The sequence below is a fragment of the Suricata suricatta genome, chromosome 17, assembly GCF_006229205.1.
Source record: "Suricata suricatta isolate VVHF042 chromosome 17, meerkat_22Aug2017_6uvM2_HiC, whole genome shotgun sequence".
NCBI lineage: Eukaryota > Metazoa > Chordata > Mammalia > Carnivora > Herpestidae > Suricata > Suricata suricatta.
In genome coordinates, this window is record NC_043716.1 from 51,306,492 (window position 1) to 51,312,464 (window position 5,973).

Here is a 5,973-nt window from a genome sequence, read left to right on the forward strand (position 1 = left end):
GATCCCGCGCGGGGCCCCCTGCCAGGGCCACCGGCTCGGCTGCGCCCCACCCCGCCGGGGAGGCACCGAGCCGCTCCCGCCGAGGCCTCCAGGTCTCCCAGGAAGCGGGAGCGGCGGGAGGGGCTGGACGGGGGGAGTATTTGTTGCCTCGGCTGTTCCCTTCCAGGCAGCTCCTTCCCTCTTTCCTCCCTCGCTCTGTGACACTGGGTGGCGTGTGCTGCAGCGTGTGTACGAGAGCGAGCGCGTGTGTGCACGCCTCCGCCACTACACGCGAAGAATTCGGTCCTTATTCACGGAGAACTCCGTGCGCACACACGCCCCCCTCGCGGAGACGACGGGCGGCGCCCCGCGATTGTCGTGCTCCTGCCTCTCCGGGCGCACGCCCCATTGCCCAGCCAACAGGCCGACCTCGAGAGCCGGGGACCACCCCCGCCCCAGCAGCGCCCCGGACGGGACGCCGAATCCCAGTCTGGGGAGAGGAAATCGAGGCAGAGCGCAGTTACGCCGCCTCTCGGCCACCCCCTCCTCCCCTAAGCCCGCTCGGCTCGGACACCGGGTCCCACCACCTGGGCAGCCCCGCGCGCGCTCCGGCCCAGACCTCCCACCCCGGACCGGGACCAGGAGGGGGGATGGGGGTGGGGTCTCTGAGCCCCCCTTCCCGCCCCTCGGCCCCCTGTCACGGCGTCTTCCATGCTCTCCGCCCCACCGGGGGCCTCGAGCTCCCCCCAGGCGGAGCCCACCCAGGCCTCGCACGGCGTGGGCTGCTGTCGCCTACCTGGGTCCCCAGAGACCCGAGCGCCGAAGCGGCGCGGCTGCGCTGTCCCCTCCGTGGGCTCCGCGCGGCGCCGGGGCTGGAGGCCCATGTCAGCGCCGGCGTCGGTTTCCCTCTGGCTCTCGGGCTCGCTGGGCGGCGAGCCGCTCCGACACTCCCCTTCCAGGCTCCTCCCGCGCCCCCCCTCCCGCGCCCTTGGCGCTGAAGTCACGGCGCCGCCTCAGCCAATGGCGGCTGGGAACTCCCGCCCGGCCGCTCGGCCTCCTCAGTTCAAATCTGCGAGTCTGAGACTGTCGGGGCTCCAGGTGGGGCGGAGCGGGGCCGGTGGGGGCCCCGGGGCCCCAGCGGTGACCAGGAACTAGTACTCCCCCATCCCCACCCCGCCTCCAGCCTCCCGGCACCGACGCGAAAAGGGAGCCCGGGGCCTGCGCCCCTCGGGTTCCGTCCCGGACCCGGACCCTTACTGGAAGCCGGGGGGAGGGCGGGAAGAAGCCGCCCCCACTGCCCGGTAGAGGGTGTTAGAGGGGTCTGGGCGGGGTGACCTGGCTTTGATCGGCTTGCTTTCCCAAGGTATGTGCCCTTTGCCTCCTGAGTATCGCGGAGGCTAAGGTTCTGCCCCAGGTGGACCTCGAGGACGATGACGTCGTGAGTCCCAGAGAAGCAGGCCTTGGTCTCCTTCTTGGAGGAATGGCTTCCATTTGTAAATGATCATCACCGGAGTAATACACGCCAATGGAGGGAGATTGCACAAGAGAGCGGACACGGCTCCGAGAATTCCCTTGCCCTTAGCAGCTAGCTCCCTGGGTTTCAAAGGAAGTCAGGCGAGGGGCGCCTGGCTGGCTCCGTCGGTGGAGCCTGCGACTCTTGATCTCCGGATTGTAAGTTAGAGACCCACAATGGGCGAAGAGATGACTTAAAAAAAATTTTTTTTTAAAGTAAATATAAAAAAATATAAAGTGAGTCAGACAGAGGTGGGCTGCAGGCTCCAGACTCCCTCTGCCCCCAACCCACGTGGCTTTCCATGGGACCCCTCCATGGGCCCCTTTGGGCTCCTGCTTTGCTCCACGTTGCTGGCATTCCAGATCCTTTCTCTCCTGAAACCACAGCTTAACCTTATCTGTCCGGAGAAAACTTAACCTGGTTGGCCGAGGCACCGCACCCTGCCCCCTGCTTCCCTGCAATTTTAACACATAATTTTGTCTGTTAGGGGTAGCTGTGTAGTAATTTGTTCTCCATATTACAGGTGGGGGGGGGGTTGGCCTTCCCATTTAGATTACACATCAATTAAGCATACCTCCAGGACAAAGTCCTCACATTACAAAGTCTTTGTAATTCCTCCCCTCCTAATCCAACTTCAGTGCTCTGCAGGGAGGCTCCTTCCTCAAACTTTTAACCATTCAGTGTGGTTTGCCTTTGGGGCAAAGATGTGTAAACCCCAGCCCTGCCCTCAGAATGCCCACAGCGATGTAGGGATGTAGGCGATAGGGGGAAGGAACACAGTGGGTGCTTCTAGCCGGTGATCCCCACTGCTTTGCTAGAACCTTTCCTGGAAGGAAGACTTGACTGAAAGTGTTACTTTTTCCTGTGAATTTCTAGGGGCCTTTGCCTCCTAAGTATCTACTGAGGCTGTTTTGCTCTAACCTTTCAGACTAGAGCGGCCTATGGGTAAGCAGAGGAAATTCACAAAACAAGAAGCTTGAAGCTTGAACATCGACCTTGAAATTTCTGGCGAGCTCTAAGCTCCTGACTTTGGAGAGGGATCTGAAGTCTTAACTGCACCTTTGTGATAACTTGACCTATAAGCCTTTAGGCCTGGGCACGTGTTCCTGGCTGTGGAAAGTGCTGGGGCCTGCCCTGGGGGGATGGGCATACGTGATCCTTAAACTGCAAGGGCCTGCCCTACCCCTGCTCCCCAGGGCGCCTACCCATCCCAAACACACACCTCCCTGCTTTGTCAGCGCTGGGCTCTGGGCACCTTAGTTCATGTTAATTTGTCCCAGCCTTGAGGGTCCATTACATTAGGGAGGTCAATTCTAGTTCCTTGTAGAGAGGGCACCTAGTCGGCTTTGCCATAAAGTATGACTCCGGGCCAGTCATTTTACTTTCCAGAATGACCTGATCTATGGTTTCCCAGCTCCATCCTGAGTCCCTTCATCATTTCCCCGCGGCTGAGGTTAGCCAAAATGGCCCAGGTGGGCACCTCCAGGGGTCAGCAGGGCCTGATGTCAGCACAGCGTGGGATGGAGCCGTGGGATCTGAGGCCTTAACCCCCCCTTGGCTATTCATGCCCACCCTGATGGGCAGGGGCTCTTTCAGGCCTTGGTTCCCTGCTTGAGAGAAGCACCTGGAGCCCTTTCAGAGGGCCGGGTAACCTCGGCTGTGCAGCCTGGGAAAATCCCCAGGATACCAGGCTATTGGCCCAGAGCCTGCAGTCAGGGCCAGGCCCTCCGTCCCTGTGGGGAAAAGTCTGCCTTTGGGGTGGCAGCTCTTTTGCCCCAGGCTCCAGGTGCATGAACCCCCTTCTGAGGGATTTAACGATATCAGGGCTTTGGGGCAGCCAGGATACCCAGAAAGTAAAACAGGAGTTCATTCCCACAGGCTCCCGGGGACAGGCTGGAGTCCGGACGATGGCGGACCAGTGTGGGGCAGCATACAGTACATTGGCCAGATGAATGAACAGCAGAGTCCGGAGCCCTGTGCCGCTCCTTTCCCCCGGCTTGCAACCCCAGCCTCAAAGTGAGCCCCTCAGTGACCGTGCTGGGCCATCCACAGGGTCAGGCATCCTCCCAGGGCTCAGGGGCTGAGGGAGACCCACTGTGTCTCAGAGGCGCCCTGGCCCTCCTTGGTGAGTGAGACACACTGCTTACCAGGCTCGGTGAGCCTGGAGGCAGGAGGTGACCGTAGGGTTGAGCTGGACCTGAAGAAGGTGATGGGGTGGGTCAAGGGGCGGAGAGGCCATGGAATTTACTGGAAATGAGTCCGGATGTGGGGGCAGAACATCTGGGCTGTGTGACCTTGGGGGAGTCACTTAATCTCTCTGAGTCCCCTCTGTAGGGAGGGTGCAGTGACAATCTAGCCCACAGGAGGCTGTCAGAAGGATGAAAGGAGACAAATGCGTGACCTTGCTTTTTGAACTGTCAAGTCCAATGTAAGGGACCCTTGTTGCTAGTATTGTTGCTGAATCAGACTTTAGGCTTCTGGGTACCGTGGTCCCCTCTTCTATCTTTCTGCTGGGGAAAAAGCACAGCCTTCCCCCTCCCCCCCACCACTTAGGGGTCCTGTCTGTCACTGTGCATCAGCCTGTCCTTAACACGCTGCCCCTGACCACTGAGTGCCGACATTTCCAGGAAGCGGGGAGATGATACTGACTATCTCGTTCATCTGGGAGGGAGAGAAAGATGGGCAAGAAAGATACAGTCATAGTTCTGGGGTCCTCAAAAACTTAGCATAGACCTCAGCTAAAGATAGCAAGTCCCAGAAACAGGGACCCTGGAAGAATGTTTCGTGTGGTCCCCAGATTTCTGATGTCCAGAGCTTCGACCCCCAGGACGAGCAAGAAATGCCAGCCTTGCCTGTCAGCGGAGTCCTCCTCTCTAAGGGCCTGCAGGTCTGGATTGGGAAGGCAGATCCCTGAGGCCGGACTCTCTGGGTTCAGGTCCCCACTGTCACTGTATAACCGGAAAGAAGTCACTTGAGTGTCTGGAGCTCAGTTTGCTTATCTGTAAGTAGAGGGCATATGGGTACCCACCTCAGGGAGCTGATGTGAGGCTGGTAGGAAACGCAGGCCAGAGTTGAGCGTCCGGCTGGGGCCACACGAGAGCTTGTGATGTGGAAACGGGCCAGTCTCAAAATTAAGAGCTCGAGTTAGACTTTCTGGAACAAGTTTGCTCCTGAGCGTCTCTCTCTTGGGCAAGAGTGGGCCCGTTTTTGTTAGTGTTTCCCAGAATTGAGCTAACAGAAAAGAAAAGAAAAAAAAAAAAGAATAGCATTATCTGCAAGAGACAGTCCTAGACTTCTGATAAAGGAGTCTCTCAGGCCTGGGTGGGGGTGGGGGGGCTCGCCCAGAGTTCTCTGTCACTGTCTCGAGGTGGGGGCGCGCAGAGACCCAGCTCGGCTGGAGGGCAGCCCCTGATAACCAGAAACCCTCGCGGGCCCCTGAAAAGATGGAAGGAAAAGCAACTGGGGCGAGAAAAGAGCTTTTGTCCGCGCTCAGAAAAGACTTGTCTCCTCCCCAAAAGCCCAAATCAGAGGCAAATGTGGCCTAAGAGGGGCCCTTAGGAAAAGCAAGGTCGCTGTCACCTGCTGAGTACTTTACTCTGAGTTAAGAATTCTATATCTCGAGGCACCTGGGTGGCTCAGTCGGTTAAGCCTCTGACTTTGGCTCAGGTCAGATCTCACGTTCATGGGTTCGAGCCCTGCGTCAGGCTCTGTGCTGACAGCTAGCTCAGAGCCTGGAGCCTGCTTCCGGTTCTGTGTCTCCTTCTCTCTCTGTCCTTCCCCTTCTCATGCTCTGTCTCTCTCTGTATCAAAAATAAATAAAACATTAAAAAAAAGGAATTCTATATCTCAGTCCTACGAAGTAGTAGACTTTACTCCCATTTTTCAGATTAAAATAGGAAAAGGCTAAGTAATCCGCCCACCATTCCACTGCTACTGAGTCTAGATCCTAGACTGAAAAAGACCCTCAGCGGTGGCACTCTGAGACCCAAGGTTCCAGCTGCAAGACAAGACAGCAGGAAGGGAAGCTGATTCTAGCCGAAGCGAAGCGTGTGACCTCATCAACTATACTTGGCCAGCAGGCAGGGGGAGGGAGAGGGAGCACCGTCTCTACCACGCAGACACACTCCTATCTGCCCGGGAAGGTTCTTCCTCAGTCTCAAGGACAGACTCGAGGCCGTTCCTAGGAGGCCCCAGCCATGTCCTCCCTCACCTCTGTCGCCCTGTCTCCACCAGCCCCCATCCACACCAAAGACCCCAATTAAATCCCTTCGAGGAGCTCAGTGCATGGCCCGGGGATGAAGAGGAGATGACCAGAGCTGAAGGCGTCACACAGCATCCTCTCTGACCCAATGTGATATGACACGTCGCCCCACATGTTCCAAGCGCTTAAAGGGACAGCCTCCTCAAAGCAGGAGGTCCTTGTGCCTGTACCTTTCACTGGAGCCTTCTACCTCTTTCCCTCCCTTTGCACTGAGCCCCCC

General features: G+C 58.1%; 1 protein-coding gene across 1 annotated transcript in view; it reads right to left on the reverse strand.

Annotated features, from left to right (window-relative positions):
• The window catches only part of CDC42EP4 (CDC42 effector protein 4), a 21,034-nt gene extending 20,133 nt beyond the window's left edge, over positions 1–901 (reverse strand). Inside the window, exon 1 of the mRNA XM_029928809.1 lies at positions 776–901. The gene's annotated coding sequence lies outside the window, so the exon portion shown is untranslated. The remainder of the gene's footprint in view (positions 1–775) is intronic.
• Positions 902–5,973: the final 5,072 nt, after the last annotated feature.